This window comes from Gavialis gangeticus, unplaced genomic scaffold, assembly GCF_001723915.1.
Source record: "Gavialis gangeticus isolate Ggan-Ray unplaced genomic scaffold, GavGan_comp1, whole genome shotgun sequence".
NCBI lineage: Eukaryota > Metazoa > Chordata > Crocodylia > Gavialidae > Gavialis > Gavialis gangeticus.
This window is the reverse complement of record NW_017729022.1, coordinates 75704412-75715770: the sequence shown is the minus strand read 5'-3', so window position 1 is coordinate 75715770 and position 11359 is coordinate 75704412. Positions and strand designations below refer to the sequence as shown.

At 45.5% G+C, this 11359-nt stretch overlaps 1 protein-coding gene across 4 annotated transcripts in view; it reads left to right on the top strand.

The window, feature by feature from the left end:
• Positions 1-876: 876 nt before the first annotated feature.
• Positions 877-11359, top strand: part of DENND2A (DENN domain containing 2A) — a 92980-nt gene continuing 82497 nt past the window's right edge. The window contains exon 1 of one of the 4 annotated variants that reach the window (XM_019515413.1): positions 877-1283. The gene's annotated coding sequence lies outside the window, so the exon portion shown is untranslated. The remainder of the gene's footprint in view (positions 1284-11359) is intronic. The other 3 variants (XM_019515415.1, XM_019515412.1, XM_019515411.1) reach the window with 3 other exon arrangements.

Below are 11359 nucleotides of genomic sequence, written 5' to 3'. Positions count from 1 at the left end.
TGGGAGTTGGGGCTTTAACAGAACAAGTACGAGGAAAGTCTTGATACAATCACTAGAACTGGCACTTCTGTGATTTGATTGAGCAACTCCCCCAGGACCTTTGATTTGATCTGGATAGTACTTAGCATACTTTTTTGCAGCTGAGATAATGACAACAGTAATGGTGGGTAATTTTACTAGCAGAACAGAAAAAGATCAGAGGAAAAGGGAAGCGTGATCACAAACACCAAATTAAAGCTAAAAAAATGCTGGGGGGTTGCGGAACCACAGCTCCCACAGAGTACAGCTACCTTCCCAGTGCTTCCTCTCCAAATCCGCTCTCTGGAAAGTTCCTTTTCCTATTAAAAGAAAAATAAAAGTTGAATGCAGTGCTGTGTGATGTGGCAGTGCCCCCCACCCACACAGCTGACTGCAGGGTGTCGGAGAATTGTGCTGCATGGTGCCAGTTGTTGCAAGTCTTCGGGTCTGATCCTGCCCAAGCTCCACAAGTTGGGCGTCCCGCAGTTCTGCTTGTAAATTGTAAATTCGTTCTGTTTGTCAATTGCTTTATTTCCGTCAACTCCATGCCAAGTAGTATGTATTTTGTATGGGTGACCCTCCACATCAGTCAAGGAGATCGCTTTTTGGTGAGCTTGGAAAGCTGTCGAGATCTTAGGGGCCAGTTCACAGAAGTGAAAGAAGTGTTTGAAAAGCGCTGAAACGGTTAACTCAGTCCACTACTCACCCCTGAAAGAGAAAAGAGTCCAGCAGAAGGTCCTGTTTACTGTAGTTTCCCCAAGTCTGTCAAGCATTCAGGGACATGTGTTTCCATGGCAATGGGGCCTGTTCTTCAGCCAGCTGCAGATTAGCTCACTGGAAAGGAGTCAGGATGGGTCAGGCTAGGGAAGGGTGGGAAGAAAATTCCACCCCTTCCCCCTCCTGTGTCTAACGTCACGAGTGCGAAGAGATAGTCACAAAGTCAGGAGAGAGGGAAAAAGCAACAGGAGAGTCAGGGGGACGGAAAAGCCGCCAAAGCCCAGGCAGAGCAAGGAGCAGCAGCTTTGGTTGTGTCTGTGCAATGGTCTAGGAGTGGAAACTGATCTGCATGGAGCAGGGAGGTGGGGACTGCCAGAGAGAGGAAAAATCCTTCCAAGTGGATTGTAAGGCACTCTGCTAACAAAAGCGGGGAGAGCCAGGGAGCCATGCATCCAGATGCTGCGGCCGCTGCCGGCGTGGGTCAGGAGGTGCCCAAAATGAGGCGTAAAGGTAAAGGAGTTGCAGGCCAGCCACTGCCGCTCAGGAAGGTAGGGATGGGGCGCCAGCAGAGCTGACCCGCTCGCGTGCTGGGGAGTGTGGGGAGAGGGGACGAAGGGCCCTGGCTAGGGGAGGATGGTTAGATAAAGGCGACCAGCTCTGGTTTGTCAGCCAGCATTGGGAATACATTGGGCACGGGGGCTTTTGGATCAGCTTATTCCAGAACTGAACAGCTACGTTACCCAGGGGCAGGGAGGCGGATATCGCCTGGAACTCCAGTTTGGCATGGACAAAAGAGACTGAAGTTTCATTTAAAAAAGGGAGGAAATACTGCCGTCACTCCATCCTCACTGGAGGGGCTGCAGCCCCCGCCCTGGACCCTGGCTCGGGGGTCGCATGCGAAGTCAGCAGAGAAGCTGAGCATCACCGCAGCAGTCCCCATGCTCTGCCCCCTGTCCCTGGAGTCACCCAGCAGGCTCACAAGGGAGAGCTCTCTTCCCATTTCTTGCTTTAAGGAGCAGATGGGGCTGGCAAGAGAGATGGGGCCGTTATATCATTGCAGGGAGAGTAACAATACGCACACGTCCGCAGCGTTGGCAGGCTCTCCCCCAATTGATCTGGGGCAGGATTTGCATTCATGTTTTCAAGTATTGTTTTCAGCCCGGAGATACAAAGGGTTAAAGTTCCCTCCATTCCTCACCCCTGCCAAGACTAAATGAACTAGAAAGTGCAGCTATCTAGCAACCCTCCTGATTTTACACACCACAGCTGCAGGGACTGGGTGGAGGCTCTGAGGAATTAGGGGGAATGACAAGGGTCTGTGGACTTGATTCTCCTGTCACTTAGGTTGATGTAAATCACGAGGAACTTCGGGGAAGTCCTTCAGGTTCATTGGTATAAATGAGAGGAGAGTTGGGCCCTATTTTGCTGGTGTCTCAAAGGCAGCAAAATCTTCCAGATATTTAATCTGAGTTCTCAGTTGCATTTTTTGAAGCAGAAAGGTGCAAAGCGACTCCTTAACTCATGTTTAAAGTCCACTTAAAAAACAAAGCAAAAAATAAATCTCCCCTTCTGGGAATGGGCAGGGTGTTGGAAGGGAAAGTGGTGTACGGCCACTCTCCTTCCCCTCACACTTCAAATGTAGCTTTCACGCGCTCGCCTCTTCATCATAGCAAACCATCATTGGCATCCCAGAGAAGGGGGTAAATAATAATAATAACGGTATGATTTGATCAGCTCAACAACAGGCTGTCTTGGATGGAGACATACGTATTCCATAGGCTGTATAATGCTTTAAATTTCCAGCAACAGATTCCCAAGTGGAAAAACTGACAGGCACATTTTTCCCTCTAAATTATAGGGAGGAAAAGCAGTAATAAATTTAGAAGGGGGAAAAAAAACAGTTTCAGGGCTGAGGGTTTTAATAATGGCTGATATTTGCCCTGCTGCTTTAAGACCCAGTCTGAAGTCAAAGCAAACTCTTTGGGAGGAAAAGGGCATTTTTTTTTTTTGTTCTTAAGGTAAGGAAAAGTTACTTAATGTCTGCCTTTTGTTATACAGAAAGGAGACAAAAAGGGCTTTTGCCTTCTTGTGGCTGGAGACTTTAGATAAAGGTATGATTTAAAGGCATAAAGCAGTCAGTCTCGAGACATTAGATGGAATCAGCTATGTGTACCTTGGGGAATAGAAATGCACAAGTCTGCAGGGGATCCTCTTGTCTGCTCAGAAATAATTATTTTGGTTTTAGCTGAATATTTGTGTACTTAGCAGAGGTAAAAAAAAAAATCAATATTTTAAGCGTATTCCCTCCACAGTTGTGCCATTTTTCCTTAATCCATTGCTTTCTTATGAAAAGGCATATTGCCTTTGAAAACCAGTCATGCATAGGTCACCGGTTTGCAAGTGGCATAGGTACATAGTGACTCAAAACACTTGTTGTTTCGTTATTCAGTGAGGTCTCTGTGGATTAGGTTGCTGGCGTCAATCCATTTGCTAGTGGACACGTGCCTACAAGTGTGTACCATCCATTGGGCGCCTTTAAATAGACATGGACATATAAGTAATTCAACATTTCTCACTCCTAGAGGTTGCCCTGTTTCATGACTGAGAAGAATGGGTGGGGCAAAGTGGTGGAGGTTGCTTTGCTTCTAAGCAGTGAACTTTCTTTTCTAGTGTTTTCAGTCCCACATCTTTCTCCAGCCACATGATGACTTTGAGAAACAACAAAACACTCCAGGTGATATCTTGACCCATTTGAAGTCAGTGACAAAACTCCTGTATACTTCCATGGTGTCAGGATCCCACCCAGAACTTTTAGCTTGGTTGGCCATATGTTTGCTGAATTGCTTGAAGCTCCCTTGTTTAACTTACCATTTTTGGAGATGTCAGGCCGTCCTTCTAAATCAAATGTACCTGGTCTTGTTTGATTGTGAAGGCTAAGCAGTCCTGGACCTAGCTACTACTTGGATGGTAGACCACCTTGGAGTACTAAGCTCTGTAGATATGAGCTAAGCAGTTGTGGTCAAATGCTTGGCAAGAGCAACTCAAGCAAGTGGCAAGACTTCATTGAGCCTCTTCATTGCTTCTGAGGTGACAGAGCAAGAAGGGAAGGACGTTTGAGATAATGCTAAATACATTATGTGACTTGGCAGACTTGGCATATGATTTCTACCCTTGCTGATATTCTCAAATTGTGAAATGTATGCTGGAGGACAACGTTTGTGAGGTGGCCTGGTTTTTGCAGTCCACAGCCTTTGGTTCTTCTAAGCCAAGTCGCAAAGTACTTGGGTTCACAATGATGAATGCTGCACAGAAACCTATATAGATGGAATACGGACATCTTGCACTGCGCTCATCACTACAATATCAGACTAAAGCCTGGAAGTTGCATCTCCCCACCAGTACTTATAGTTCAGTGGAGCAGACTATGGGCTTGTTTTACCTCCTAATCAGAAACATTAACCAGAGCTGTGGATAACGCTGTAGTTAATGCTTTGTGGTTAATGCTTTAACACCGTGGTTCATGCTTTGTGGTTAACACTGTGGTTCATGCTTTGCCAGAGCCGTGGCAATGTTGCGGTTAATGCTTTGAATGGCATTTCTTGAGAGCACAGTTTAGTTTCCGGTCAGGTTGGGGGGTCCTGCAGAGACTGTATTTGACTCTGGATAAGACAGAGTAATTTCTGGCACTGCAGCCACTCACGCCATTGAAGCAGAGTTGTTAGTGGGGTCCTGAAAAACCACAAGCTGTGTGGACAATGGCTTTGAGGGTAAAGAGAGAAAGAGGGAACATCCTTATCCCTCCAGCAAGGAGGAAACTTGGAAGTGTACAAGTTATTACTTTAGCTGTTGGCCATCCTCTCAGTGGTAACTTCTCATCCAATTGCATTGAACCTTGCAGCTCCTTTATGAGTGTTTTGTGGCTGATTACCATGCAGTGAGCTCCATGCTTCTGACAGCTTTCTAATAAAGCTTGTGGGCTGCATTTCTGAACCCCAGGAAATGAGTATCTCTAAGTCAAACCAATATGAGATGAGCTCAGAATGGAAACATTGGCAGGCTGTCGCTGTAACCTGAGCTGTCTTCATATTATTTGTGTTTTCAAATCTGGTAGTTGGCAATACTAAATTTTAAAATATCTGTGTGAACCTCTGATACATCAGGTAGGAAGTCAGTATTCATATTTTGTTTCTGAATAGCTATAAGTATTTCAATGAGGTGAAATCAAAAGATTCTTAAGACAATAGGCATCTCTTTGAGAAACTGAAGGGAAAGCACTGCAAACAAAGCACAAGAGTGACCTGAGGTGTAAAAGCAATCTGCAGATTTATAGCCCAGCTGGTAGCACTCTTTGCTTATGTACTAGAAATCATGGTTGAAGTCTCACATTCAACTGTGGATGCGCACTCCACTCCATTCACCAACAGGTAGCGCAGAACTAACTGGTCGTTGTGAAAACCCAGCTCTCAGAACAGGTCTCCTCTGCCTGTCTGTACTGGGTGTTACAGATCCCGTGGTACTTCTTGTCCAAGCTAAGCTTTGTGTCCCAGACAATGAAACTAAGAGTGCTTAAAGATACCCTTGCTACAAAAAGGGGTTATAGGATGCTTTCTAATCTCCCAAAAAGATAGGGGTAAATCAGTCCCCTATTAAGTGTTCATAACACGTCCAGTGTTGCACATAAGCTTCTTGTTCCAAGCAACTTAGGGTCTAAGTAAGCAGACACAGTGGATGGCACTGGCTTCTCACTTACTTTTCCCTTTGTGAAACCTTTACTATTTGGCAAATACCCAGCTTGGAGGTTTCTTTGTGCTATGTTGTTGGAACAGGTTAATGTGAAGTCTCTCATCCACAGTCAGAGCTTGGCATGGCTATCAGCTCTTCAGGACAGTACCTCTTATTGAAAGGACTTAAGTACTGGTGGCTGTTAAGTCTTTGGCAGTGTCCCAAGAGCTGGAGGAGGTTTGAAAGAAAAAGCTATAGCTGGAATAAGCTTTTCGTTAACTCATTTGTCTGTTTTTCACACACTGAAAACCTTTTTGGGGGAGACCAAGGACTGACTCTCCCGGGCTAGAAATTCCTCCCTACCCTTTTAGAGCCTATCATGACATGACTCTGATATTGTCCAAGGTCAAATATTACTGACCATGCAGAGATACTCAGTGGACATTGCTGTGCTAGGATTAGGAGAGGAGTGGGTTTTTTTTCCCCTCTAATAAAACTCTAAAGGCTCCATGTTTTCCTTGTGGGATTTTCTCTGCTTTGAGTCACTAAACTGCTGTATCACTGATTGTTGGAGGTGAAAGCAGGACTGAAGTAGGGGCATAGATGTGCTGGTCACATCTGATAATTTGATCACAAGTCCTCATGAATGCAAGTGGGTTTGGTTTCATTCTAGTCTTTAGTCACAAGCTGTTGGTGCACCATGTTAATGAATCCGTGGTTTTTCTATATTGCCTGTGGCCATACTATCTAAATATTGGCTTCAGCGGGGCAAAAAGTGATCAGTGTCTCTGGAAACGCTGGTCTCTTTTTTTTTATCTAGGCACCTATGTTAGAAAATTCTGACCCATATAAATGTTGGTATGTTGGTCTTTTGTTTTTAATAGTTTTTATTTTTTAATGAAAGGGTCATAACTTTCTGTCACAGTTACGACTACTCTGTTCTTCTCATGCTCAGTGGGTGTGTGGCTAGATCCCAGCTAGATGGGAGGATGTTAGTACTTAACTGGCTGAAAATTTGAAAAAGCCTGCCACTAGGATAAGTTCATGAGCTACACAGGGAGATAGCAATACTGCTGTTCCACCTAATCAGGTATTTCATACGAGGGCAGTGTATTTAAGACCCTGACTGTACTATGCCTGAAATAGTATTAGAAGAATAATTTTTGTGTCATGGATGGTCGTAGTCCAGTTTCCCTGTCTCCTGCTAACAGAAACTGCTTTCCTGTGGGAACCCCGTTATGCTGTCTAGAGCAACGGTGTTCTGGACTGTCCCTAGGATTTCACCAATCTGAAGTATATGCAACAGTGAGATGTGTTTCTTTCTCCTGCTCTTGCTCAAACGTGAGACCCCAGGCCTATCCAAAGGGAAAGAAACAGGAAATTACACATGTAAGATACTTGGAATGCCATGGAGCTCTTTTTAGGGTGGATGATTTTGATATTCTCCATTTCATCCTTTCTGATTAATTTTCCACAATAATAACTGAGTGAATGCCAACTGCATGTCAGATGCTGGGATCTTTAAATGAATAAATGAACTCTATCCTTTTGAATGAGACATCTGCATTTTAACATTTTAAATTATTCTTATTGAAAATAATGATGATGATAACAACAACAGATAGCTCATGACCTCCCAGGTTAGGGATAGCATGCTAGACTAGAGCTGGCCCGTTTCAATGTTAGGACTAAACTGAGCAGACAGTGACAGTGGTTTCATTGATTAGAGTTTGCTTTTATATTGACTAAGGGTGTTCAGGTATAGGATTAATGATTTAGTGCTTGATATTATAAAGGGGTCTTACTATAAATGATTGGCCTCAGTGTTAAAGGGAAACAGGCTGTCTTGAGTTGTTGCAACCGTCCACTAAATATGGCACTTTACAGCAGTGGTACACGTGCCTGTTGTGATTCTCTCTATGGTACGGAGGATGCAAAGGTCTATGAGCATGCAAAGGAGAGCATTTTCAGATGACAGACTGAGCAGAGCAGGGGATGAGTGGCGCAGTGGGTTGGCAGCAGTGCTCAGCAGAGCCTGAAGGGGTTAGTTTACCCGGATATTCAGGCCCTCCCAATGGTTGTGGAAGATCTTGCTCTGTACTATTCTCATGAGCTGGGAAGTAACAATGTTTATGAGATGAAAGGGAACAGAAGATGGCTTTTCCTGGCTGCTGCCTTTGCCCATGCACACGTTGGCTCTGAGCCAGCTCTGATGGGAACTCTCCTCCATGAGCTGAGTGAGTTGAGAAGGGGGGCAGGGATAGAGGGAGGCCTGCAGGCAGAGGAGCTAGAGGGAGCGAAAACAAAAACAGTAACCCACGCAGAGAGCAAACTGTAACAGATGGGCCTTAGCGCTCCAGTGGGCCGCTTCACGCAGCAGTGGCTTCAGATGCGCTGTCAGCAATCTCCCCCCTTTTGGCATGTGGAAGATTCAGGGTGGGCTGCTGCCCTTGTAGAAACAGGGCATGGAAAAACCAAAATAAAAGCCAAAATGAGAGGAGAAGGCATTGTAAATTGGGCTGTTGGAGCCTTGTCTGCAGCGGCTAGAGTGGGAGCCATAAATTAGCACTGGAGCAGCACAGTTGGTGGTAGCAGTAGTGGAGGTTGTAGTGTAGACCAGTGTCAGGCATTACAACGGCGTTAGGTAAAATCTCTGCAGGGCCTTACCTCTGCTATAACTTCACCATTGCTACCCTGGGTTGAGCTGCCTTGGGGAGAAATTAAGATCCCAGTTTCATTGGTGTAGATGCAGCCAAACCAAGCAGAGAACAAGACATTTGATGTAGGAGGAATGTGAAGAAAGAGGAGGGAAGAGGAGGCCTCACTCTCCCTCAGGCAGATCTATAGGTCCACACCTGAGACTGGGTTTTCACGAGAGCTCAGTACATGGAGTGTGGAGCTCTTTGGAAGAGGCGCCTTTTATTTAGCCACCCTTGTAGGAGGGATGTGCTCTTCGGAGAATTGGTTCCCAAGTTGGGCATTGAACAGTCAGAAATTTGGCTCGGAGCACACCTGAAAATCTGGTGCAAGTGGCATCAAGTTTGAAGAGCAGCTGGTGATTTGGGGCACTTCCATTGGGAACTGTCCCTTTCCTACCTTTATGTATGGCTCTGTAGCCTTTGCAGCCACCTATCCAGCAAACCAGTGAAAGCTGAAGACCCCCTGACAAGGTTTGCCACACAATACCTGTGTTTTCAAAAAGTCCTGGTGATTGCTGGGTCCCCAATAGGAGGTACCTCAGCAGGGCTCATTTGCAAAAGAGGGTTGTTCACTACTCGGTGAAACTGAATTTTCTTTTTAATTACTGACTGCTTACTAAGATGTGTGGATTTTTTGCCTGGGAATACAGTCAGTGCCATGGATAGGGCATCTTTTTAGGAGTGAATGATTCAGGTCCTTGGCACTAATACATCAATGAACTGGAGCCTTTGTGTGACTTAGGTTCGTTCCTTCCACAAAGCACTAGGGCTCCCAATTCAGTAAACAGTTCCTACTGGGGGGGAAAAGTGCATACTGACCTGTAAAAGCAGGCCTAACCCCTATTGAAGCCAACAGGACTTAAGCTAGTATTTAAAGTTATGCAAGAGGCAAAGATTTCTTAGGGTGATATCTTTTATTAGACCAACTATGTAACTGGGATAAAGTTAGACAAGCTTCTGAACGCAAGATATTCTTTGTCAGTTAAGCACCCACTTACAGTAATACTTTCCAGAAAAGACTCAAGCATATTCTTAAGTTGAAGCACGACATATGTGCATGTGCATGTCATTGCCGCATGTGAATGTTGCATTCCTCTTTCCACTCCATGAGATTCTCTGGCAAGATCTGGCTGACAAATCACATTACCACAAGCATTTCAGGTGAGATGCAGTCATGGCGCTGGCATTTTGCAACCACGGACATGCACATGTGAATGGTTAAATCACTCCATCAAGGGTGCCATATAGAGAGAAACAAATACTGAGCTTGCTGTGGGGGATGGAGAGGGAAAGGATACGATCCCCCTCTGTATCTTTTACTGAAAGGTTTTCCCTTCTGCAGATGTGCAGCTGTTGAGGTTTCTTGCCAAAAACCAGCACAGCAGAGCAGAGCGGGGGAGAATGCGCACATCTGTGTGCATAGTTTAACCGGGCGGGAGGCCTGGTGGTCAGAACCTTGTGGGTTTTATTTTCATGGCAAAAGGTGCCAATTTTCATGGGGTAAAATGGCAGATTTCACAGAGCACCATTCTGTTTCATCAACACACGCATAAAGAGCCAGGATGAATTAACCAGTACTGTAAGGCACTAGAAATGCTCCTGCACAGACCTTAAGAAAGAATTTCTCTCCATTTCTCAATTTATTGGAACTTTGCTTTGAACAATTCTAAAACTCCCAAAATAGGGCACGTGTAACTCATTCAGAAATGCAGCACATTTCCAAAGTTATTCGTTCCAAAAATCCTGTCATGGGGAAGTAGGTTTTATATTTCCTTCTAGGTAGGAGTGTAGTCTTGAGTTATTCAGAGTACGGTGTTGCAAGTGGAACGGCCTCCACCAGAGTGAGAGAGTCTCCTCTTCAGACATATGCAGTGCTCTGCTCTTACACTTTAGCAAGCAGAGTCTGGCCAAAACAGACCCCAGAAGCCAGTTATCAGGGTTATAGGTTGTAGCCGTGTTGGTCTAAGGACATAAGCAGGCAAGGTTTTTTGGAAGGTTATGGAAATCAATGCAAGCAGTTCCTCCTTCTGTCCATGGGCTTTGGATCAGGGTCTGGCTGAGAGTCTGCCTGACTTGATACCTTAGGCTGTGGGTACAGTACCTCGCAGTCAGAATTCAGTGTCACTCTCTTGTCCTGATAAGCACGAAGCTGGGACATGGAGCTAGATCCAATTGGCTTGTCATGCACCTAGTGGTTAGAGCACGTCTCCTGCTTCCCAGCAAACTGCTCTAACTACCAGGTTATGGGCCAGGCATTGCCCAGACCCCACTCCAACTCTCCCCTTGAGGCTGGCTCACTTCACCTTGCATGTAATATTCATCAGACAGACGGCATTAGGAAGGTTTCTGCCCTACTGGGAGGAGGAATCCAAGCTAGAACCCAGGTCCTTTTCCTAACCAAAAAGGACCTCCGTTCTAGCTCGGATTCTAGAACCTGTGTGGCTCAGTGAATGGTAGCCATTTCACTGAGCCACACACCCTCCTCCTGTTCTTTTCCTCCTGGCCTCACATATTTCCCAGTCTTGCCTCCCTAGAGAGGGCTGGATAACGTCTGGCCCATGATCTGATAGTTCGAGCAGTTTGCTGGGTAGCCGAAGATAGAGGTACAAACTTTTGCAGCAGGGGTGGGGGAGAGGGAGAGGAGAGGAGTACAATCCTGGCCTCCCACTCCATGGTCAAATGCCTTGACCACTAGGTGATTTACTAAAAGGGTTGTTATTCTGTCTGACTTCTAGCAGGCACAAGCTGTGCTGAAGAGCCAAAAGTGCAGTTACACAAGTACATAGGTGTCACTTCAGGATATGAGGGGTAAATAAAATCCAGCCATTGAGTCCCACTACTGGAAAACCAAGACTTAGTGGCTGCATCTGCATTTGACTGTCTTTTTACCTGAGATTTCACAGAGTTGTTACCACTCATGTATTCCCATCAGTGGCACTGAAAATGTAGACCTCACTGCTGTTGGGATCGTCATTGAGTCATACAGACATCCAGTACAGGGCAATTCTAGATGATATGGTGGTAGAAATATCAGTGGCTAGGCCCATATTGTTTGCACTAAAACCTGCACCCATCATTGCTATTGCTTTGGCTCACTGTGGGTGAATAAGGTTAGTGTAGATGCATGCAGTGAGACATCAAGGCCTATTTTGTTAAACTGGTTGACTGTCTGATGCAGGTGCGAGATGTAGTGATAGAGTGAT